The sequence below is a fragment of the Peromyscus californicus genome, unplaced genomic scaffold (assembly GCF_007827085.1).
Source record: "Peromyscus californicus insignis strain IS unplaced genomic scaffold, ASM782708v3 Scaffold_5__1_contigs__length_169319896, whole genome shotgun sequence".
Lineage (NCBI taxonomy): Eukaryota > Metazoa > Chordata > Mammalia > Rodentia > Cricetidae > Peromyscus > Peromyscus californicus.
This window is the reverse complement of record NW_026294573.1, coordinates 128,592,226-128,618,158: the sequence shown is the minus strand read 5'-3', so window position 1 is coordinate 128,618,158 and position 25,933 is coordinate 128,592,226. Positions and strand designations below refer to the sequence as shown.

Here is a 25,933-nt window from a genome sequence, read left to right as displayed (position 1 = left end):
GAATTTTAAAAGAACTAGTTTTAAAGAGGAGCCAACATCAGTGATTCTCACACTGTTCCAAAAAAGAAGGAAAGAAGGAGGAAAATGAAAGGAAGGAAAAAATGACAGCCAAGGGACACCAATCATCCTATGAACCAGGATTACCCTGAATCAAAAACCAGGTAAAGATACAAGAAAAAGAGAAGAGTTTTGATGAATATAGAAAAAAATCTCAGTTTAATACAGACTGAATCCAAGACCACAGTGAGAAGCTCCTACACTGTGACCAGTTGGTTTCATTCAGGATTTGAGGATGGGTCAGCATACATAGATCAACAGTACAATACCACACACAATCATCTCAAGGGACTCAGAAGGAGGTCCTTGACAAAGTGCATCATGGAAAAAAACCCTGGAGAACCTAGGAATATAAGGAATATACCTCAACATAGTAAAGGCTTTCTATAGCAAGGCCCACAGTAACACACCGAATAAGAAAAACAGAACACATTCCCTCTAAATCAATCCTATAATCTATATGACAGCTAAAGTAATCCTGTACAGAGAGAACAATGCTGGAGGTATTGCAGTACTTGATCTCAAATTATGCTACTGAGCCATAGTGACAAAAACCCCATGATACTGGCACAGGAACAGACACATGGACCGATAGAATAGAATAGAGAACCTAGAAATACAGCCACACAGCTACAGCCACCTAATTTTTGACAAAGGAGTCCAAAATATACTTTAAGGATAAAGAAAGTGTTCAACAAATAGTGCTTGAAAAATTGCCAACTACATGTAAAGAATGCAAATGTGACTCTCTTGACCCATAAAAAGTCAATTAAAAATATGTCAAAGATCTTAACATAAGACTCTGAACTCTAAACTAATAAAGGAAAACACTTCGATGTAAAGATATAAGCCAGACTTCTGGAAAAAGATTCAGCTCAGGAAAACAATTTTCCAAAGTAACAAGCAGCATTGTATAAAATTAAAATCTTCTGCCAGGGAAGGAGACATTCAATAGAGCAAATGACAGTCTACATAATGGAAGAAAATCATTACCAGCTATACATCTATCATGGGATTAATTAATATACTCCAAATCTCTCTCTCTCTCTCTCTCTCTCTCTCTCTCTCTCTCTCTCTCTCTCTCTCTCTCTCTCTCTCACACACACACACACACACACACACACACACACACACACGAATCATCCAATTAGTAAATGGGCAAGTGAATTGACTCAATTCTTCTCAAGAACTCTAAATGGTCAATAAACACTTCTAGCCACCAGGGAAATCAAAACTAAAACTATACTGAGCACCCTATTCAAAATAAAAAGAAAGAAAATGAAAAAAATTGTTGGCTAGAATATAGGGAAGAAGGGCCCTCATGAAGGGCTGGTGGGACTCTAATGTGATGCAGCTACTATGGAAAGAAACATGGAGTTTCTTCAAGAAACTAAAAGCAGAAGAACCATATGATCCAGTCACACCACTCCTGGATACATAGCCAGAGGAATCTAAGTGCAGAAACACCCGTATGACTGTTTTTACGGCACTGTTTACAACAGCTGAGATCTGGAACCTAGATGCTCCTCGACAGATGGATGGCTATAGAAAACGTGGTACAAGCATATGCTGTTTCTTCGGTCATAAAGAAGAATGAAAACTTCATTTGCAGGGGAACGGATGGAACTGGGGACTACCAGTTCTGGCAAAAAAAGCTCCATGCGCAGAGACAAAGACTGCCTCTGCCCTCTTATATGTGCAATCAAGATTTAGATATAGACAGGGGTCTATGATGGAAGGGGAACCGGTCGAGAGAAGCAAGGCTTAGGGAGAAGAAAGACAAACCATTTCCTATTTTTCTCCCACACAGAATCTATGTTTAACTATACGCGCATGTGTTTATATGGTGTCAAAGTAGAGGGGGCTGTTTAGGAGAGGAAAGGAGACAGCAAGAAGAGAGGAATGTCCGAGGGAAGTGGCGAAGAAGATGAACAAGGTATAGTGAGCGATGTCTATGCAAGAAAATGGCATAATGGAACTCCCTAATTTGTGTACTAATTAAACACTAGCTAAAAACCATTAAAGAAAATCAGAAAAAGATATGTTCATTCTAAATGAAAGATGCATACCCATCTCTTGAACACACACACACACACACACACACACACACACACACACACTCCAGTGAACCAATGTGGATGAATGAATATACCAAGGCTAAGGAGCTGGTTTCAGGGTTTGGGGGACAGATCAAAGAATCCCTGGTGACAATGGTGGCATCTGTGGGGAGCTGAGGAAGCCTTGAGTGTGTCAAGTCCTAAGTGAATGTGTGTTGTCGTGAGCTGGCCATGTCAAGGACCCTAGCCTCAAATCCATGGAAATGGCCAACCCTTTCAGCTCCGGCTGAGGCTCAGGGGGATGGCAAAGCCTTCCTTTTGGTCTGTGTGTGGATGTTGATAGTGTGTGAAGAAAATGCCCACTGTAGCTGACTCTCCCTGGGTGTTTACTGGACTATTCCCTAGAGACTGCTCCCTTCTGAGATTAAAGCTGTTTCCATGTTCAGCTGTATACCATGAACCCCGCCTCCTTGTTCATCTGTAATAACCCTGTTTCCTGTTTCAGCTGTATGCAACAACACTGCCTCTCTGTTCTACTGTATATAATAATCATGCCATGCTTCTGGGCTGCTGCAGTTTCTCCAACAGAAAGTGCAGTCCAACTGGTCCCAGCTTTGCTGGGGATGTGTGTCTGTCTCTTCTTCATTCTCTTGGCACCCCTAGTCAGGCCAAGTCATTGAAGCAGCGTAAGGGTAAAGACAGGCATCAAAAGAGCCACATTGCACACAGTAGGGGCCAGCAGGCACAGCTGGAGAACTCCCAGCTCTCCTCTGACAAGGTCCAGGCCGTTATCTCCTCAGACGAAAGCAAAAGCTACAGATTGTTAGCTGGTTGGTTACAGTGATCTTAGAAGTCCCTAAGACTTCAGCAAGGTTTGGTGATGGCTGATTGTCCTAAAAACAACAATGTAAATTCAAAATGTTTTTGTGAACCTTCAGCTTCTTTAAAGAGGAAAGCGACATCCAACTGCCTCAAGGCGCTGAGATCAAAAGCAGCCTACCCAATAATAAGACTGTAAGGGCCAAGAGCTAGCCATGGAACCTGGTACATTTTCCTCTTCCTTGAAAGTGGAGTCCCTGGATGTCAGAGGGGTGTAATTTACAGGATCTTACACAGGAAAAGTAGGAGAAGGAATCCTGACTGCCCACCACAACACAAAATCAAACATGTCCACTGGACGCCACTCCACCTGGTAAACTACTGAACTTTTCATCTGTTCTAGCAACTGGAGCTGCTATTCCAATCCTCCATCTCACCCCTCTCTTGGCACCAGAGCCGTGGTGACTACCGCAATGTTGAAAAACTGCCACAGTAACTGGTGACCTCGAAATCCTTTCCTCTGGCTTCTGGTGCTTCTAGTAACAGAAGTAACAAGTCAGCTTCTCCACAAGTCACACTGCACATAGGCTGTGAATGAAAAGGACTGGAAAGGAGAGATTCCTGTGTGGCTTAGACACCATCCTGCTGTCCCTTTGGATGAGAGTCCAAGATCTTGCTGGATAGCAGGATTCTGAAAGTTACTGACTGATAACACTATGGATGCATCAGCAAATGCCACTTTTGAGTGTAGGCTGAGAAGAAATGTAATCAGTGTGTTGAGGAGAAATCTGCATCCTTAGCTCATTATAGCGCTGACCATAGCAGAAAGATACGGAATCAATTTAAGCATACATGGTGTAGTGTGAGTTGTGGTGTGTGTATCCACACAATGGACTGCACTTTGAAAAGACAGAAATACTGTTGTTTGCAAAGACATCAATGAACCTGGAGGACATTATGTTAAATGAAATAAACTAGACACAGAAGAAAGAATAACACATGAGCTCATTAAAAATAAAATACCCCCAAACTTGGACTCAGAGTATTAAAGAGTAGGATGCAGGTTACAAGGAACTGGTGGGGAGAAGCTGAAGAGCTTTTAGTAAGGGATATAAGGTTTCAGTAAGACAGAAGAATATGCTCAGAAGACCTAACATACAGCACCGTGACTATAGCAAATAGTGGTGCACTGTGTTCTTAAAAATTGCCGAGGGTAGAGCTTAGGCATTCTCACCACAAAAAACACAAGATAATGCATATGCTAATCAGCTTGATTTAGCCATTCCACCATGTAAGCATAATATGCGTAATTCAAAACATCATGTTACACATAACAAATATATAGCATTTTGCCAAATTAATTAGTTAATGCATAAACATAGCAATCCAAATCCTCAAATCTGGAATTAAAGGTTATCTACGCGTATTATCAAGTACACTTTGGGTCATTCTGGCTAGAAATCTTTATAACTGGTAATCTTCCTTGCAGCCAATTAGCTCTCTTTTTTATTTTTCTGAGGAGTATATAGGTCTCCAGTGTAACACATGCTTTCCCAAAGACCTGCTTCTGTTTCAAGTTTCACCTGATGAGGAGCTGCTACCTGATCCAAGCAAGACATTAGCATTCATCCCTAGATTATTTTACATAGGACAGTGACCCAGTGTGTCTATTAAATGGGCAAGTTGAGTATTGTCAGTTGCTCTGAAATAGTCTGAAACCAACTAACAGAAGAGTAGCATGAGGTGGGAAAGTCTCTGGAACTCTGTCCTCTGGCTTTAGATCTTCCCAGGCCTACCTGTAGCTCCTACTCTCCTACAGTGGACCATTCAACCTTCTCCTAGATTGAACCAATAAATACCAACACAGACATTTACACACTTCCACACTCCCTTCTAAGCATGTTTTAGCTAGGTTTTGGTCATTGTCAACTAAGAGGCCTGTCTTAGTTAGAGTTTTATTGCTGTGAAGAGACACCATGACCACAGCAACTCTTTTTTTTTTTTTTTTTGAGAAAGAGTTTCTGTGTGTAACAGCTCTGGCTGGCCTAGAACTAACTTTGTAGACCAAGCTGGCCTAGAAGTCACAGAGATCCACCTGCCTCTGCCTCCTAAGTGCTGGAATTAAAAGCATGCACCATCACTGCCTGGTACCGCGGCAACTCTTATAAAGGAAAACATCTAATTGGGGCTGGCTTACAGTTCAGAGGTTTAGTTCATTATCATCCTGGCAGGAAGCATGGCAGCATGCAGGCAGACACGGTGCTGGAGAGGTAGCTGAGAGTTCTACCTCTGGATCAGCAGACAGCAGGAAGAGAGAGACACTGGGCCTGGCTTGCTTGTGCTACTGAAACCACAAAGCCCACATCCAGTGACACACTTCCTCCAACACCTATGGTGATTCCTGGGGAGTCTCCTCCCAGTCAGGTTAAGTTATTGTGGATTTTTCTTAAATCTCTGTTCTTCAAGTTGAAGGTGCTCACCAGGTCCTTGGTAAAGAATAATTTGGGAAAAATAAGTGATATACTAAGATATTTGAACCAAATACATCCAGTAGATCCAGAATGTAGTATTCCCAGTAGAGAAAAGAGAAATCGATTGATGCGGGCGATGGAAGTCTGGGGAGAACTGTTCAAGAGAGCTAAGGAGAAATCAAAGCCCAGCAAGCAGTGTGTGCGTGTGTGTGTGTGTGTCTGTGTGTGTGTGTGTGTGTGTGCGCGTGTGTGCGTGCATGTGTGTGTGTCTGTGTGTGTGTGTGTGTGTGTGTGTCTGTGCGTGTGTGTGTGTGTCTGTGCGTGTGTGCATGTGTGTGTGTCTGTGTGTGTGTCTGTGCGTGTGTGCGTGTGTGTGTGCGCGTGTGTGTGTGCGTGTGTGTGTGCGTGTGTGTGTGTGTGCGTGTGTACGTGTCTGTGCGTGCGCATATGTCCATGTGTGGGTGCACATGTGCCACATGAGTGGGGGTCAGAAGTGGGCCTCAGGTTTTCTTCTTCAGAATCCACTCATCTCTGTTATCAGACATGGTCTCTCCCTGGCCTGGAGCTCACTCAGTTGGCTTGGTTGACTTGCCTGCCAGCCCCAAGATCCACCTGTCTCTGCCTCCCCTACACTAGGAATAAAAGTGTGGGCCACCGTAGCAGGATTTTTCTGGGGACACAGGGACCTCGGATCCTCACTTTGGTGAGGGAATCACATCACTGACTAAGCCATCTTCCCAGCCCGGCTATCGTTCCTTTATTGGCTTTTCTCTACAGTCAGGGTTCAAAATGGTTTCAATTTGAGGGAGAAAAAACAAAAAACAGAAAACAAAAAACGTGTTCATTCTTTGTCATCTTTCTCATAAAACACGAGAGATGCCCTGTGTTCTAGTTTCATTCTGTCGTGATAAAACACCCTGACTAAAGCAACTTGAGGGAGAAACGTATTTATTTGGTTTATACTTCCAGGTCACTGTCCGCCATTGGAGGAGTCAGGGCAGGAACTTGAAGCAGAAACCAGGGAGGAGGGCAGCTTGCGGACTCACCCCAGCTCGTGCTTATCTAGCTTTTTTAAAATTATTTTTAAGATTATAATCTAATTACAGCATCTCCCCCTTCCCTTTCCTCCCTTCAAACCTTTCCTCACACCCCTCCTTATTCTCTTTCAAATTCATAGCCTCTTTTTCATTAATTATTGATATAGTCACACATGTATATACATACACATTTCCAAATACATAAATTCAACCTGCTCAGTCTGTATAATGTTATTTGTATGTATGTTAGCCAGCTTTTTATACAACCCAGCATCAACTACCAAGGGAATGGTGCTGCCTTCAGTGGGCTGAACCCTCCTCCATCAATTAGCAATTAAGGTAACCCCCTACAGGCCAATCTGATCCAGGCAAGTCCTTAGTTGAGGCTTCCTTCTCAGATCCCTCTAAGATGTGTCAAGTTGACAATTAAAGCTAATCAGGGCATCATGGTTCCCACATATAAGCAGATAGTCCTAGAATATTTAAAATAAATCCACCCTCTCACCGTATACCCTGGCTGACCTTGAACCAGCAACTCTCTTACCCTAGACTCCTAGGTGCTGGGATTACATGCATGCATGCATCATCAGGCTCGGCTTATGGAGAGAGAGAGAGAGAGAGAGAGAGAGAGAGAGAGAGAGAGAGAGAGAGAGAGTTAGAAATCAAAGAGGTGTTTCCCCAGACACTTGTTAAGGACTTAAAGAGGACAAAGGTCTGGAACTTTTTGGTTTTTTTGAGACAGGGTTTCTATGTTGTTTTGGCGCCTGTCCTGGATCTCACTTTGTAGACCAGGCTGGCCTCGAACTCACAGAGATCTCTGCCTGGCTATGCCTCCTGAGTGCTGGGATTAGCCCGGCTTAAAGGTCTGGAACTTTGAGACCACATTCCAGGGAGAAGCAGCCTCAGGCAGACAAAGACCCAAGTTTTCCTCTAGGGGAAGCAGAGGCAGAAGATTGACAGGAGACATTGCTGCCACCACCCTTGGGCCTGGTCAGAGGATAGCTCTCAGAAGACCCAATAATACTTCTGAAAGTGTTTGTCATACCTCTGGGGATGTCTGGAGATGCATGGGAGCATTGGAAGCCAGAAAGATGTAAGACCTGAAAGGGCGGGAAGGGTGGGGGTGGGAGGAACATCAGGTTATACTGCACATACTTTAGGTGTGATTAATAAGGGAAACAATGATATAAATATAAACTAGGGGCCAACGATGAGAGTGAAGGGTGGAGCTTCAAGCCCTCTTCCGGTGCAGGGGATGATGATGAGCCCTTGTGGTTGTACAGCAGAGCAGTGAGGCTACATTTATCTCCACGGCTTGTGGGTCTGGGAACAATTTGTTTATTGTGCTCAGTGAAATATGCTTGCTCACTCACATGTCTCTTTTCACTACTGATCTCTAGTCCTCAAAGCTTGCAGTCCGTGTTTGTGGACACGTTCTGACCAATAAGGCTGTCAAAGCTCTTGTATGGCACAGAAGACATGGAGAACAGGGAACTGGCGTTTACAGAGCATCATCTATGTGTCAGGACATCTCTGCATGTGTCATATCACTTGATCCTGGTATCGGCACTGAAGAATGCCAGGGAGAGACTGCATGAATTCAAACTGGGAGGTCAGGGCATGATGGATCTGGGAAGAACTACCTTGTCTTAAAGTTATCTTAAAGAGATAAATGTCTCCTGGTCTCATAAGACCAGATGGAAACCTTGGATAACTGAATAATAAAATGACAGAACCAGGTTCCCTCTGTGCTGTTTTTGAAGAGTAATTAGTCACTGCCTTAGTTTAAGCCTGTTGCTGTGATAAAATACCCTGACCAAAATTAACATAAGTGAGAAAGAACTCATTTTGTCTTACAGTTCCAGAGAGATGCAGTCTTTCATGGCAGGAAAGACATGGCAATGGGCAGAGAGTGCATGCCGCCGGAAGGAGGAAACTAGCTGGTCCCACTACAGCCGGACTCAGGAAGTCGAAAGTGAACAGGAAGTAGGGCCGTCTACAAACGGTTAAAGGCCCATCGCCAGTGAGGCTCTACCTCCTGAAGGTCCCCCAACCTTCCCAAACAGCAATACCGGCTGGGGACCAAGTGTTCAGTCATGTGAGGCTATGGGGGACATTTCTCATTCACACCACAAAAGTCCTGGACGTGGACAGAAAGGAAATGCAGAGGCGAAGACTTGCACACCAACTAGGTACTACCAAAGGGAAAAGCCAAAGGAATGTCTCATTGGCCATGCATCTCTCCCTGAAAGAAACGCAGCCAGAGATGGTGGGTGGTCTGAGGCCCTGAAACAGTTGGCTCATCTCACTCCATGCTCCTTATACACCTTCTGATTCTGATGTGCCTCCAGTGTGGGCCTTCTTTAAAGCAGAAAATCCAGAGTAAACAAATAAATGGGCATCCCAGTGAGAAATTGCCTTTTTCTGAGGTCTGCCTCAGAGAGGCAGGGAGGGCATAGATTGGCTCTGTTAACATGAGTTACCTGACTCACAGGAGTACTGTCTCCCTTTTTAAAATAATAAACGCGAAGAGTTTATGCATCACGGTAGAAAACAGAATTACAGGAAGTCAGATCTTCAGCAATGTCTGGTCTCTGGATACTACCCAAGTCAGCTGGTTAAACTCACAGTGATGAGGACCTGGGTAGTCCTTTATTGTTTTAATCATGGAAAGTTTGTATATTAATGTCATCTTATGAAGCCTTTTAGGATGAGTTGGTAGCTTCCAAGTGGTCACGAGTGTGAATCTCTATGTCATTGTCCCAGGTTTTTTGTTTTTGTTTTTTAATTGATAATATTGGGTCCAGTGGAACTAAAACTGGTCAGGTTTACACAGGTGAGTGCTGAGTTTGGATCAATCTGATGCTAAGCCTGTGTTCTTTGGTGTGTCGTGTTGGGTAAGATGCCTAACAGTTCACAAAAATGTCCACAGTGTTTAAATCACCCAAATGGGATGACATCAACCTGTGCGGCCTTACACTGTACCTGACCAGGGCTATGAGGGGGCCTGCAGCTGTGTCCAGGATGAGAGGCCCCCGGAAGGACAACAGGATCGAATGGCTACCGTGACAGGTCTTCTCTCAGCACATACAGTGAGACTGTTTGTAGACTAAGAGGGAGCTCCCAAAGGAAAATAGGAGAGGAGATACTCAAAAGTAAAGAAATGTAAGAGCCACATAAAAATTTAGGAGTTTCTGCCTGCAGACCAGTTAATAAGCCAAGTAAGTAGGAAAGAAGATTCTCTTTGCATCAAAACTCCTTGAAGCATCTCCAAATAGTCCCATGGCTGCTCTCAGGGCTCTGGAAGCCACACCACCCCAGCCCTGAGGCCTTCTGGTCTTTGCTAAACTTGCCCCTGCCTCCTATGAAAAAGCACGCTTCACCTTCCATTCCGAAGCGCCTGGTTCTCAGTGCTGACCCCTGCTGGCCAGTCTCTAATAGGAGGTAAGTGTGTTAGATTTGGTATCCAGCATCAAGAGCTCTTGATATCTCTTGGTATTGGGAAAAGGAATGTCCCTGGTGTGGAACAGGGAGATTGGGCTATGCCTAAGCCCTCCAGAGAAAAGTCCTGGATACATCATCATGGGATGTTTCCCTGCCCCCGGGCCCATGCTTTCCTACATTCCTTTTCCCAATGGAAAAATAAGGACAGATTTCACTGATTAGTTTCCTAAAAAAAATCTATAGCCAGGTAAGCTTGGTGCTCCTTCAATTTACAGGTTTTTCAAATCATCGTTTCCTTGAGAAATCTGTGTTATAATTTATTCTTGCTAAGTTAAATGCAGTAGTGGACTATTGCCTGATGATATAGATTGGCAATGCTCACAATGGGTGGTGTGGAGTTTGCTGTATTTTATGCCCTCTTTGCCTTAAGCCCCAAAAATTCTCTTTAGACATACAATGTCTCTAAATTAAGGTACTTTAAAAATGCCCCGAGGCATTTGCATTATATTTAGGACATCATAAAAAGTTGGCCAGTGTGGTTATTAGTTGGCTGGCTCTGAAATGTGCAGGAAAACTGCACATTTTCTTCATGTGTAAGCAGCAACAATATACGCTTCATCTCCTCACTGGGCTCAGAACCAGACTCTTCATGTATTATTCAGGTGTCATTTCATCTCAGAGAGAGTAATACATAGAAATCCTTATATGAAAATGAAGATATTATGTCCCAAGAAATACCAGCTAGACAACTGTAGTCAAAATTGCCTATAAAACCTCTTCCTAAACAACCTGTAGTAAATACTGGGCCCATAGCTTTATTTAATCTTGCATGTAAATTTAATTTTCATAAATTCTTCGTAATACTTTTCATTTCTAATATTCCTAAGCAGAATTCTATAAGCCATCCAGTGGGGGAAGTGCTGCCTTGCAAAGTCATCAAGCAATTGACGGTTGATCATCCAGTACGTGATACTTAATCTTCTGAGCTGAAAATGACTTTTTGGCTGCATTATAATTCTACTAGCATCATATACTCTTAAAGCACTGACCACTGTCACCAAACTGCATGCTGCTCACCTGCTTCTGGGTCCTGGTTAGAACTGAAAGAAGGGTCAGTGCTGTGCTGGAGATGGGCACTGGGTCACAATAAAACTAATATTCTAAAAACTCTAATTCCAGGGATCCAAGAGTGCTCTTCTTCCATGCTGCAGTACGTGAATTATGAAAAAAAGAATCCAACTATGCCTTTCTTAGCATGGTTCCTTGGTGACTAGAAGACATGAGTGTGGACCGGGAGATTAGCTGGTTAAATACAGACAACACACTGCAGTAGCTGTCGCTGGGGAAACGAACAGGCCATGCCATTTTGTTGGGACTTCTCAAAATCTAAATAACACGCCATGTTTTAAAAGTAATCACTGTCCCTAGCATAATCATTTATTTGCTATTTGGACATAAATGCTTCTTAATTGCATTCGTATTTATATAAACAGCAACCTGAAGACGGGGCAATTCAGGCGTGTTTCCAGTAGCCCACTGTACCTGTTCCTGTGACTCCAATTCTGTCCTTGGACAGGAAGAACGTGCTGTTTTCACCGGGTCTGGAAACAGGTGTGCCGAGAGCCGACAGCAGCAGCAGGAAAGGAGCCCTACTCCATAGCCGTCCCGCTGTGGCAGAGCTAAGCCCCACTCCTTTCCATCCTTGCCGCTGGGTTGTGCAGGCCAATGGAGTCGGGTTACTTTTCATTTGTTACTTTATCAGCCAATTGGTTATCCCTCTGGAAAACGTAACAAAGGATGAATAAAACATACATGACCATACAGTCTGCTATTACAGAGCATCGTGACACCGAACCTACGCAGCAGCATCCTTTCATTAGCTGGCGCGCTGCTCGGCCAGCTCTACCGTGGAACAGCCCCGTGCTTCCCTTCGGCTCCCTCCACCTGCGGAGTGGCTCCCTTCAGATCCCATTGTCTTTTTGTTCTAAGGCTAGTTAACCAGTTGAGCTAAAACTACTGGGAAATAATAAAGGGGCATTTTAATGGCTTACTATATTGATACGACTCTTCCCATAGCTTCACAGTCGTTTAATCTTTAGTTTAAACAATCGCCAACGCTCACACGAGAAAGTCATGTGAGAAAACAGCTCCAGCGATGGTTGGTAAGAACATACTGATGTCAGACTCAGGGGAGCCAGTGCTGCTCCTGGCTCCCGGGCCTAAAGGTGGCCTCTCCTCTAGCGGGACAGGAAGGCCTGAAGCCATTCCATAGCTCCGCAGAACACTCCGCCTCTAGGGGGCGCTTGTATTTTAGATAGCAAAGAACAACCTCACTCATCCTCATTTCCAGTCAGAGTTTGGGAAGCAACCCATCACAGAGAAATGGGAAACCCCTAAAGAGATTTAAGAGCTAAGTGCTCGGATTCCAGCATCACTTCAGCCTAAGGACAGCGTCCTTTAAAGAAATGGAAACAGTTGCCGTGTTGACAAGGTGTGGATCCCTTTTAAAAACTACAGCAGCTGTTCCAAATTCAACTCAACACCAGACAGTTCAGTAACATTCAATATTTTTCACACTTATTTTTCTTACGTCATTAATATTTCAGTATTGCATAATTCATTAGCTTTAAAAGTGTATTGTAAAACTCTTGGGTAAAATGGAACTGTAGCTATGCTTAAGCAACAAAGCATTTTTTTTTAAAGAACAACAAAAATAATAGAATAAAATAGAAATTGCAGGTTCTTACTGACTTGTTCTCTCAAACTAGTCATCCACTGGGTCGAGGCACAGGACTGAGTGCTAGAAAAATACTGATTTTTTAAAAGGACACAGACTTTGGGGTTGTGGGGCTCAAGAGTCACAGACTTCCAGAAGGGACAGCAATCAAGCCATTCAAGGAAGCATAAAAGTGGGTTTTTGGATAGATGCTACCAGGTCATGTAAAGCAGTAGACAGATCTGTCCATGCCTCCCTGGACAAAAACAACCACATAGATCAGAAAAGAACCTCAGGAAGTGATTGCTGGTATATGCCAAACGGGTGGATGAAGTAAAAGGGGCTTCTTCTTTTATATATGTGTATGTATTACATATGTACACTCTCATGCATAAGATGCTATTATATGCCTATACATAGAGGGTTTCTGAGCACACACCACCAAAAAGGGAAGCCAGAGCCTGCTGAGAGTTCACTGAAGGAAAGAGTTTCAGGAGATATTAGTATTGGACGGCACATAAGCATTACACTAGAGGCATTGTGACGTGAACAGTTCACACATTTAAAAAGGAGGACTTAGAAAAGCCAGGGTGGAAGGTTGAAATGAACCACATTGGTGGCCAGAGGGGTGCGAAATGTTAATTGTCATGGTTTGAATCCAAAATGTTCCATGGGTTCATGTTTGAATACTTGTCCTCAGCTGGCAGTGCCATTTGGGAGATTCTGGAAACTTCGGGAGGTCGGGATAGCTGGCGGAAGTGGGCTGCTGTGGACAAGCCTTTGAAGGTTGTACCCAATGCCTGGTCCCTACCCCGTTCTACTCCCTGGTCTGCCATGCTGTGAACAGGCTCTCTGTTACACTCTTGCTGCCACAGACTAAGTGGCTGCCCTCCCCTCCCCGCCATGATGGACTGAAACTCTCTGAAATCTGATTTAAAATAAACCTTCCCGGTTGTCTCTGCTAGGTACTTTGGTCAGATACAAAAATAAACGAATACACTAATCCCCCCCCCCCCCCCCCCCCGTGTTCTACTGAAGTAGTCTTCGCTGTTCCTTTAGAGGCTCATCAGAACCTTTAAGACATCATTCTCAACTAAAACGTATGGTTAGGATTATTTGAAGAAATTCCTGATCTACTAGTATAGAATCTGTGGTGCTATCCACCAGACAAAGTCCTTGAATGCTCAACCAAAATGATGAATGTGAGAGTACCTGGTCTTTCATTTAAATTTCATATCAAAGAAGACTCACCTAGCACTCATGCTAAACAAGGCTGTGCAGGCACAGAGCTCTAACAAACATCTTCACACAAAGGCTCCTTAACACTAGGCACGGATAAAGGCAATGTTGCTGTCCCTGTTACAATCTGTATCACCTCCAGACATCACTGCTATGGTGTGAACATGAAGTGTCCCCCACAGTCCTGTGTGCTGAACCCTTCATCTCCAGGTGGCTATGTTATTTTGAGAGGTGACCTCGCTAGAAGAAGTAGGTCACTGGAGATGTGGCTGTGAAGGTCACATGTGATCCCCCAGTCCCTTCCCCTCTGCGGGTTGCCTGTCTACCATGAGGTGAACAGCCTACTCCTCCACATAATGCTGCTTCCACAATGTCCTGCCAAAGTACAAGGAGTCAGAAAACCACGAACAGAAACCCCCAAGACCATGAGCAGAAATAAATCTTTTGTTAGGTGTGGCACAGAGATGGCAAGTCGGACAAGCAACAGCTGTTTAGGTATGCTTATTAATTATCATCATCATCATCACTATTATTATCGTCATCATTACTAATCATCATCACTATCATCATCATAATCATTATTATTATTTGTGGAACTCAGGCCACCTTGTTGTTTTTTTTGTTGATGCTGCTGTTTAGCTGGTTTGGGTTTGGGGTTTGGTTTGGTTTTGTCTACAATGCTGCGGATGGCACCCAGGACCTCAAATATGCCAGACAAACACTTTGTTACTGGGTTACATATCCAGTCTCACACCGTCACTTGCAAGTTTCAAAGAGAGCGACAGTCTGGTCAGAATTCATTGTGTTAAATGAAATTGGAAAGGAAACTTTCCGGGTTTGCTTCTTAGGTCCTGTGAAATGAGGATGCCACTGCAACAGTGTCTCAGCCATAACTCCATAACGACCACGGCCGCTCTGAAGAATCCAGTTCTATACGTCATAGGAGAGCAAACGGGTTAATTCCCAGAGTGTTTTATTATTCTTGTAAGTTTTTTTAACTTCTTTTTTCTTGATAATTTTATCTACAAAGCCCACCAGCCTGGTTTCAAAGCTGAGGCCCATTGTTTCCCACCTGGAGATCTTGAAAAATATCAATATAATTTTAAAGTTACAAGGGGGCTGAGATTTTAATTTGGCCAAATCTACAAATATGTAGAAAGTATGGAAACTTCGAAGGTGAAAGAGGAAGAAATAGACCAGAATGCTCAAGACTGGCAGGCACCGAGTCCACGAGTGTTCAGGCCTAGGACCACACAAACTAACCCAAAGCCAAATCCTGCAGCGTGGTTGGGCTGGAGGCATTTTAAAGAGGTCCCCAAGTGGTTCTAGAGCTGCCCAGTTGAGAGCTGCTGTTGACCCCACGTCAGAGAGAGCAGACTCAGAGCGCTCTTCAGTCAGGTAATGTGGAAAACACCTGCCAGCCGGGCGCCCTCTGGAAGATGTTTCCACAGCTCAGGTTTCCTAAGGACACGTCTGCTGAAGATAATGACATCCATGTGATTAAACACAAAGTCAAATCTGGTTTCATAGAATTTAACCCAAGCTCCAGTACCTAAAAAATAATAGTCCTGTTTTCTTAGATTTCCAGCAAGTCACTCTCTGTAACCTGGTCTCCTCTGTAAAAGAGGAATAGTAGCATGTGGGCTCTTTAATACCTCCCAAGACTATTGTAAACTGTCGACTACAAAATGTCAACAATTACACTGCGGACTTTTATAGCCCATTGCTTTCTGGGCTTAGTTTGGACTGATTAAGAAATTTTGTGTGTGTGTGTGTGTGTGTGTGTGTGTATGTGTGTGTTTGCGTGCGCTTCTTATGTCTTTTTTATTCTAGTTTGGGTTTTTTGTCTGTTTTCTAAAGAGAGGGAGAGAAAAGCATGGGGTTGGGTGAGTGAGGCGGTGGGGAGGATCTGGAAGGAGCTGGGAGAGGGGAAACTGTGATCAGAATATATTGTATGAAAAAGTTTTCAAAAGTAATAATAATGTCAGGTATAGTGGTGAAAGTCTTTAATCCCAGCACTTGGGAAACAGAGGCAGGTGTACCTCCTGCAAGGTGAAGACCAGCCTGGTCTAAACAGTGAGTTCCAGGGACAACCAGGACTATGTAGAGAGACCTTGTCTCAAGAAAAGAAGTAGGAGGAGGAGGAGGAATGGGGGGGCGATGGGAGCAGCAGCAGTTGGAATAGGGGAGGGTGGTTATTGTTTTCTTCCCTCCCCACATGAGAATCTAGTACACTGGAGGTGTTTTAAGAGTTTGAACACGAAATCCTGACAGACTGCATCCCAAGCCTATAATTCACCACTAAGTTGAATGACTTATACAACAAGTGGAAACTGCTTCCTGTTTCATCCTGTGAGGCACTTTACCCAGTGACGTGGTCAAAGATGGTTGCCATGACAACGGTGGTAATGATAAGGTGGTGGTAATTCTAGTAGCCGACAGTAACAAGACTGTCTCACTTAAGTACTAAAATCATATAAAGGGCGAAAAAAATAGAGAATTTCTTATTCTTAAAATTCAGTGCTGTCTCAATAGATCACAGTGTTATTGCTTTCATGATCATATGGCAAAGACTCTGACTGAACTTCAGTCAGCCTTTTCATGTAGAACTACAGCCTAATCTCCGTGTCTGGCCTGGACCACATGGTTTTAAGGTGAGTCATGAGGACTCAGGTTATTCTTATTTTTTATTACATTGATTTGTTTACTTTGTGTGGGTGGGCTGTCACGTGCCGTGGTGTGAATGTGGAGGTCAAAGGACAACTTTCAGGAGCAGGTTCTCTTTCCACCATGTGGGGCTTACAGGGCTTGGACTCACATTGTGAGGCTTGGTAGCAGGTACCTTTACCCACAGACCCATCTTGCCAGTCCCTAAGCTTAGAAGAGACTCTCCCATCTCAATGTCTGATAACTCTCAACATCTTATCAAATTCCCCATTCCTCGCAGTTGGTACCCTGAGCTACATTCAATAAGAACACTAAGGTCTACTTCACCCAAATCCTTCCATCCCTGATGGTGCCTTTCGAGTAATTTTCCGTCTGCTGGTCCAGACTTTGCCCCAGCGGTGAATCTTGACTGGCTCGTATCGGACTCAGAATGGAGCCCAGTTCCATACTCCCTTCCCTGTTATAATCATTACTGAATAAAGCATGCTTTCACTACTTTTAGAAAGAAAGTATTCGTTGAGCCATTTTATATTATCATTTTATAGAAGAAAATTAGAAGATGGGAGCAGTTAAGAGATTACCCAAGGTCCCCAGGTAGGAGATAGTGGACCTTGGCTTTGAAAACAGGTTGGGTGGCTCTGAGATAATTTCTAAGTCATGCAGAGCTTTGTTTCAAGAGCTAATAATCTGGGGGGCGGGGGTGGGGGGGACTTGCCGTTTCCTTTCTCACCAACCTGTGACCGAGGTGGGTAATGAACGAGCTAAAGTTCAAGGAGGTAGAAGTAATGGCTTTAGACATGGAACTACTAATGAGGCCCGCCTTGCAGTCCAGTGTCAGGGACAACACCCATTCACTTAAGTAAATCTCTAATCTGAGGACGGTGTTACTGAGAAAATATTGATGGAGTCTTGTCACCTGCTAGGAAACGCAATGTGCATTTCACATGTGTGAAATTTAAACACCTTGTTGCTTACTTATGATAAGAAATTGCTGTAATAAACCGAGGAGGTTTGAGCCTGACAGATGTCCTTCTTTGACAGAGTGTCTGTAAACAGAACCTTGACCGGGGACTCCAGAGCTGGTCCTTGTCTCCTGTTCAGATTAGCTTAAGTGACTGGTGTTAGGCAACTAAAAAAACAAGGGGAGTGCTTCCTGCTCTGGGCAAAAGTCTCTTTTAAAGGGTTTCAATGATGCAGGCCGTTCGGCACTTGTGGTCCAGCAGCCTGCAAAGGGAAGCGGGCTGGAACCAAGATACAGTCTTTGTGGTGGTTTAAAGGGTCTGACCTGAAGCCTGGAGCCTTACCTAGGTAACAGATGTCTCCTGCAAAGAGAAGGAAATGCTGAAGAAAAACCACACAGATGCCACACTTGGCAATTTCCTAAATGCTTCCACAGTCACAGACATTTTAGGACTCCACGTCCATTTAGGAAAGAGATCTGGTTAATTGTGGTCATGTGATTTCTCCTATGGACATCAATCAAGAAGGGCTAAAAATCTGGGAATGGGATTGCAGTGCTCAGCCACCAAATTGTGTTTCTATAGTCTTGTTAAATTTAAAGAAGCGAGCTGGACAAGAGAGCTTTAAGTGACAAAGTGTGTCCCTTCTTTGGGGACACATCTTCCTCCCCATGTCAATGGTCCCTAGCCTGGGAGGCTGCGTGGTTCTCTGTCTGTCTTAGTCCTTAGCCACTGCACTAAATACAGCAGGGCCTACATAAGCCTCTGGTGTCCCCGGTGGATCTCTGCAGCAGTGCATTCCAACCTGCTCGTGGAAGGAACGGCAGCGACGTTGTACCGTCCTTTGTAGGTGGGCCTCCTCACTCCGGCTGTGGAAGAGAAATTTCAAAGGAGTGGTCCGAACCCCCTGAATTGCAAGCAGCCTCTGGCTGTCGTCCTGATCTTCCAGTCCTGACACCCTGCGCTTACAGCTTAGTCTTACTGAAGTGCCCTTTGAAGGTACCCGGAACTGTACAACCATAGCTGAGTGGCCTCTCAGAGGAAGTGAGAGTGGAAAGGCCCCTCTCAGAATAGGGTGGGTGGGCTAGAGATGGCTCAGCCATTAAAGGCTGGGCTCACAACCAAGAGTGTAAGAATAGGGTGGGCAATATTTTTGCCTATTCTTCAACAGTGACACCCACACCCCTGGGTTCTCGACATGCAAGATCAGATGGGCTCCCATGCTGGTGGCATCTCTTCCTCTGCCCCCTCTGCCTCCTTCACACAAGTTCCTCTTATAGGTCTCCATCCTCTGGAGAACAAACCCATTGTCCCTCGTCACCATCAAGTCCCGTGCTCCCTGTTACAACCCTCCTCCTCCTCCCCCCAGTGTCTTATAGAAATCTTACAAAGTTGTCTGGATTGTTCCACACCACAGACACAGCCAGCCAGCTGTCCCTGTCACCCCACCCCACAGATGTAGGAGCAACAAAACACCAGTCCCTCAGCCTCTCTCCCAGCACCTCTCCTACCAGACCTTAGATGCTGTCACAACCAAGACAAGGTAGGGTGAAGGACTAGCCCTGGAGGTAAAAACCTGGACCCTTGAACCTGGACCTGGGAAGTGGCAAGTAGTACATCCTGGCTAGTTTTATGTCAACTTGTCACAAGCTAGAGTCATCTGACAAAAGGGGTCTCAGTTGAGGAAATGCCTCCATAAGATCCAGCTGTAAGGCATTTTCTTAGTGATCAATGGGGTGGGGCCAACCCATGGTGGGTGTTCTGGACTGGTGATCCTGGGTTCTACATAAAAAGAGGCTGTGCAAGCCAGTGAGCAGCACCCCTTCATGGCCTCTGCATCATCTCTGGTCTCCAGAGTCCTGCCCTGTTCGAGGTCTTGTCCTGACTTCCTTCAGTGATGAACAGCAATGTAGAAGTGTAATCCAAATAAACCCTTTCCTCCCCAAGTTTCTTTGGTCATGGTGTTTCGTCACAGCAATTATAACTCTAATTCAGAGGAGGGGGGGGTGTACCAAGTACTTATCTAACTGTATCTCTGCCCCAGGCTCCTGTATATGAATGTCTGCCAAAAGGCCGTCTTTGTAACTTTCTTAAAAACTCAAGCAAGATACTCAAATAAACACTCAGTTCAGTCCAAACACAAAATTGATCTGCATTCAATGGGACTGTATTGCCCTCTAGTGTTCAAAAAGAAAACAACCGTACACAGCCGTTCTCAACTTCAAAATATTCCTCACTCTCACCCCTGTTTTCCACACCCTCAGTGTCTCTCCTGCAGCCAGAATGGTAACTGCATGTGTACTGACTAGTTTATATATGATTCATATAAAATTTAAAATCGGAGTGTGAGTCCAGGCCACTATACTTCCTGGGCATCCCTACCCTTCCTGTCTAGCTCTTCCGGACACTTTGCCCTGACCCTTGGTATCCCTGTGACCTACAGGGTCTCGTCCTGGTGCAGCCAGCCTCAGATCTGGTTCTTATCTCCTCAAGGTAACCTTGGCATACAGCTCACTCGCTCCATCCCATTCACCAGGCTGATGCCTTCGTGCCCATGTGTCCCTCCCAGTCATCACCGTCATCCTCCTTCCCTTCCCTTAGCCTACTCTGGTCCCCGATGTCTTCAGCCTCTTCAGCCCTAAGCTCCAGCCTCACATCATGGCCATCTTGACCTGTCTTGACAGCTGACTCCCTTCTAAACATGTTGCTGCAGTTAAAACTCTCGGACACTTCTGAGCTCCTCCGTCATCCGTGCACCCTTTTTCCAACCACTTTTCTGGTCAGCTAAGACCGTCAGATCAAGTGTAACTATGCCTTTGTCAACAACCCTAACTCTTCATCCCAACCAACGCTTGGCTGTATGTCTCAGTGGAGCACAACATTTCCCACTCAAACCTCAGTCTCTAGTCCTAGGAAGAGCTCACACTTTTCTGTTGATCTGATGGAGGCGTTCACCACTCTGCTCTCCTGACCATCCCCACCTCGCTTCTATCAAAAGACACCCCCTCTTATCTTGAAGGGAAAATACTGTATTCTATTGTCAACAAAACATTTCATGTGGCTACATTTGACCTACTCAATAACTAGGACAAATTCTTACAAGCCAAGAAACGAGGCCCCGAGCACTCTCCCACAGAAATCAGTTGTTGACAGAGCTTGGGTAGGAATAAGCTTCCTGAGAACCCCTGTCATGTGGGAAGTGGATTCTCTGTCCACAGGCTCCAGGGAGACCTGGGTCACCACTGCTAGCAAAACACCTGCAGTTAATTTATTCCTGTCTAAAAGAAAAATGCGAAACAGCCTGGAAAGCAAGAGTTATCTCCCTTTTCTTGGAAAATTATGAGTACAAAGGATGGAGTTTCCTTGTACATCTATTGATCTGCCATTTTCAGAGGCCTTGCCTGAGACCCGACTGTCCATTCTCAATAATCTGGGTCACAGCTTTGGAACAATACTCTATGGAAAGTCAGATCAAGCTCTTATGGAAGCATCATGCCACAGACACGAGACACATGAGTATAGGCTGTGACGAGGCCATGGAGAACTCACTGATCTAAGTGCCCTACAGTTAAAAGATTAGCTGATTTTCTGTAAACACATAATAGGAGCTAAAGCCACTTCTACTGGGAATAGGGGACCCAACTGAGTCACCCATCAAAATTTCCGACAGGTAGGAGGAGTCTCAGCTCTTTCCTGGGCCTTTCACTGAAGCATGAAGACCATGGAGCTCTGCTTCTGTCAGTAACATGTGCACTCCTCTGTCTCATCTTTCTTCTAATACGACTTTCTTTGTTGTGCACCTATATTATTGTACATGATGCTGACCTCCACACGGGCCCTCCCACAAATGCTGTCCTGGATGTGGCCCACACTGGCTGGGACCACAGAGCTTCACTTCATCAGAGCTGATGTCTACAGGCTACACCAGAAGCTCTGGCCTGGGAGATATGGCCTCTAACTGGACTCGGGTAAGGAACTCACTCTTTTCAGCCGGAGTGTTTCCCTCTGTTCAAAAGGGATGTTTGCTGTTGTCAAAATCAACTCAACAGCACTGTGAGGACTAATTATATTGTCATGATAAAAGAAACTCCAAGAGCACCCAGGAGGGGGCTACAAGGACACAGGACAGAGGAGTCTGTGTATAAGATGGACTTAGGTGCTTACAGTAAAGCTTGCTATTGGACAATGTTTCCTTAAAGCATGGAGTGGGCAGGGCAGGGGGAGGCTGGACAATGGCGAACAGCAGCAGCACGTGGGGCAGTAAGAACCATCTCCACAGAGGGAGGCCCAGCCCGTACTGGGTGAGTCAGTGTCAGCACACACCTACAGAATGATTGATTCATGCACATTTTAAGCTGTTTATAAAAGATTTGGGAGAGGAATGGAACAGGATTGAACTGGCCCATGGGGACAGATGAGACAATGCAGGAGAGTTCTGTGGATCCGAAGATATTAGTATTAAAGGGATGCCTCAGAATTCCTGCCCACCACAGCCTGTGGCAGGCCTGGCATGCTGCCCCTCCACGGCAGAGTGGGTAGTGGAAGGGCACGAAGTTGTGGTAAACACTGCACAGCGAGTGTCCGAACAAAGCACAGGGGTGTGGCTTTCAGTAAATAGTAACTGTTAATGTTCCGTGGAGCCCTTTCAAAGGAGAGTGGGGCCCTTCCGTAGCTGCCCGCTGCACACAGCACACAGTCCAGCGTGTTCACACATGAAGACAGGTCACGACTTTCCCTGAGCTTTGAGCAACAGCTAATGCCTTCAGCTCTCTTTCTTCTGGGGGAGGGAGGAACTCTGGGACGCGTGGAAAACTGCCCACACCCAGCTGAGGCATTTAAGAGGTCTGGGATCCCAGCTCTGCCATGTGCTAGCTGAGCTGCTTAGATAAACGTGTTCAACTCTCTGAGTCTGTTTCCTCATTTCTAAAACAGACAATGTGGTGTAGTAAACAGTGTCGATCCACTGGAGACTGGATGACTGTCCACTCAGGGTCATTGTTACAGCTCATTGTTCTCTGGGTGTGATTGCTAATTCTGTGTGCCAGCTTGCCTGGGCCACAGGGTACCCAGATATTGGGTACAACATTCTTCTTTTTGCGGGAATGTGTTTGGGATAAGGTTAATATTTCAATCAGTAGACCCCCAAAAGCAGTGCCCTCATCTTCAGTTGTCAGCCTGAACAGAGCAAAATCTTACCCTCCCTAAGATTAGAGCAAAGTTCCTCCTGACTGACAACTCACTACAGAGACATTGTTTTTCCCTAGTTTCCAGCTCAAACCTGTACCCACTTTCCTTGGGTCCCAGGATTGTTCACTCTGCGTCCTAGGATTGGTCAGCTTCCAAGTCATGAGAATCAGTACCTCACCTTATAAATCTATCCCATTGGTTCTCTTTCTCTCAGAAACTCCAACTAATATAGTATGTACTTAAAAGAATATTTTATGATTGATTTTTTTTTTTTTTGAGACAGGGTTTCTCTGTGTAGCCTTGGCTGTCCTGGAACTTGCTCTGTAGATCAGGTTGACCTCAAACTCACAAAGATCCTGCCTCTGCCTCCTGAGTGCTGGGATTAAAGGCGTGTGCCACCATCGCCCGGCTTATGATTGACTTTTTTTTTTTTTAATGTCAAAATTAAGGAGAAAGTAACATCTGCTTGTATAGGCATTTGAAATTCTTTGTTTAAGAAGCAGGAGAAATGGCCATAGTATGCTGTTCAGTGGGTAGGTCTGATCTTTTAAATCCAAAACGTGTAGCAAGGGTAGGGGCAGGGAGACCCACTCTCTGAGTAAGACATTTTAGATTTCTGTTTTCAATTTCTTCTTTGTATAGTTCTCTGAATTTTAAGAATCGCATTATTTGTGCTATGGTTTTACCGTTTGTTGGCTATGATGAAATCACTGATGCAAACCCAGTTCGCTCGAGTGAGAAGCTGGTCTGGCTGCCTCTTGCTGCAGTGTGTAGAGACAGTGAAGGGTTCTCACCAGCACAGGCCCAAGAAGACAATGTCACACGATTCCCGGGCACAGGAAGAAGAGCTGCAGCGGTTTCAAGAATGAGGGAAAGGGAGAATTTGCCACAGGAGGTGGGGTGGGAGGGATACAGACAGCCCCCACTGACAGGGCTCCTCCACACACCAGCAGGGGCGGTGGTGGCCTGAGAAGAAGAGCAAGTGCATCCTTGACGTCAGTGTGGAGACGCTCTGCACCCCGAGGATAGAAGGGGGCTTTAAAGGGGTTTGTAAGGGAGGAAGAGAAGGAAATGTAGGACATGGGACTCCAGCTGGCATGATCTCTTCCTGTCTGTGCAGGCATGACTTTGACAAAATAGTCCCTTCTGACTGCTGTCAATATCTTTTTAAAAATATGTTTGTCTTGTTTTTTTTTAATATTTTCTATTTTTTTAAATTATAATTTCATAATTCCTCTCCTTCTTTTTCCTTCTTCCAAGCTCTTCCAGGTACCTTTCCTCGCTCTCTCAAATTCTTGATTTCTATTTCTTTGTTTCACGCACACACACCTACCTAAATGCATCAAGATAAGCTGCTCAGTCCATATACTGTTAGCCGTTGGTGTTTTCCAGGGCTGACCGCTTGTGTTGGAGAAACAATTGGGGCTCGTCCCCAGGGAAGACCATTTTTCCTACTCTTAGCATTTTCCAATTGCTTGTCACTGTCTGTCTAGGGCTGAGGCCCTGAAAGCTTTCCCCGTTCCGTGCGTGTCAGCATGTCCACTGACATTGTGTGTTTGTATTTTTGCCTGCCTGTAACATGTGCACCATGTGTGTCTGTGCCCATGGAGTCCAGAAGGGGGCGTTGGCTCCCTGGGAACTGGAGTTAAGGGTGGTTGTGAACCGGCATGTGCATGCTAGGAACTGCATCTGGGTCCTCTGAAAGGGCAGCAAGCGCTCCTAACCAATGACCCATCCTGCCCCATGCTGTCAATGTCTTAACACATACCACCTCTATTCCATTTGGGCATTGCAAGTTTGCTCCTCAAGTTTTTATTCTTCTGTTTCCTCGTCTTTACAGAGCAGAAAGAGAAGCCGGACACAAAGACTCACATACTACAATGATTCCACACAAAGGGTGCTTCCCGTCAACAAGGAACTAGAGATACACACAGCAACGAAGATTGCGAAAACATCTTGTGTAAGGGGAGAAAAGAAAGAGTATAGTTTATTTTATTCCATTTATAGAGATTCTTGGGTGAGGAAAAACTAACCTAGAGAGGTACACTGATCGGTAACTACCCATAAAAGCCTAGACAATCAAATAGAAGGAGACATGGAACATATTTACTGGGGTGATAGACAAGTTTTATGTCTTAATTAGGGCAGCAGCTACCTGGGTACATAAATTAATCAAAGCATACATCAGTGAACATCTAGAACAAGTGCTTTTTATTTAACGTAAGTTGTACTCCAGTAAAAATGAAGATATAGGGGAATTAGTCTGAAAAACAAGTCATAGAAGTGTGTGCGTAGTAGTCTCACGTGAAAGCGGACCTCGTCTCTATATATCACAGGAACAATACACACATGTAACCACGGAGAACATGAGTGCATGTATGTACTCAGTCAAGTCTGTGTATGCATAGAACATTGCTGGAGCATATATAAAACATGTAAAGTTCCACAGAGGTAGGCTGGGACTTGGGACAACCTTTTCTTCCTGAATGAGTGTGCCAGGACCCACAGCCGTGACAGGCCCACTGCTTCAAGCACGCTGTGCGGTGTGCGTCAGCAGCGAGCGCCACGTCTCGGCAGCCGCGCTCTCCAGCCTACCGCCATGACACTTCCAGCGGCTTCTTCCAAAACTGCGGTTTTGTAGCGAGTGCGATGGTTTAGGCCTCAAATTCCAGTAACTGGGAAGCTGAGACAGGAGGACGGCTACGATTTAGAGGCCAACTTTGCTACCCAGCAAGACCATGTCTCAAAAAGAAAACAAAAAACAAACAAACAAAAAAGTATTTTTTTTCCCACAGAAGTGTGGGTTTGCCTAAGCCAAAAAAAATCCTCGTTGCTTGCTGTTTCTGTCCCACAGCGGCCAGTCTCCACAGAAGGATTAGAGGACGTGATGCCGTGCCTTTATATTTTCGCTATTACTTTTTCTTTTTTTTTAACTGCTTGGCCTCATCTTCGTTTGGGCCTTGCTTGATCGCTCAGCCAGGCCTGATCATCTGTCCTGACGGTGCTCTGAGTCCACTGCCCCATGGCCTTCCTGCTGTTGCCACCCTAGACCAGCTGCCTCTCTTAGGTTTGCCCTGCCAGTCCAACTGGAACCTTCTCCATCTCCTCTGTGCCCTCGCTGTTCTCCTAAAATGTAAATAACACGTTCTCACCATCCTGTTCCTAAGCCTTCAAACCTTCCCATTCAACTTAAGCAAATAGTGCCGTCTCTTAGCACACCCGGCCCTCCGGCTTGGCTCCTGACTCTTTCTTCATGGTAGCCTCTAGCCAGTTCCTTCCT

General features: G+C 45.0%; 1 protein-coding gene across 1 annotated transcript in view; it reads right to left on the bottom strand.

Annotated features, from left to right (window-relative positions):
- Nucleotides 1–25,933, bottom strand: part of Dnajc5b (DnaJ heat shock protein family (Hsp40) member C5 beta) — a 241,546-nt gene that overhangs the window by 44,808 nt on the left and 170,805 nt on the right. The window contains exon 3 of the mRNA XM_052717461.1: nt 11,428–11,663. The gene's annotated coding sequence lies outside the window, so the exon portion shown is untranslated. The remainder of the gene's footprint in view (nt 1–11,427; nt 11,664–25,933) is intronic.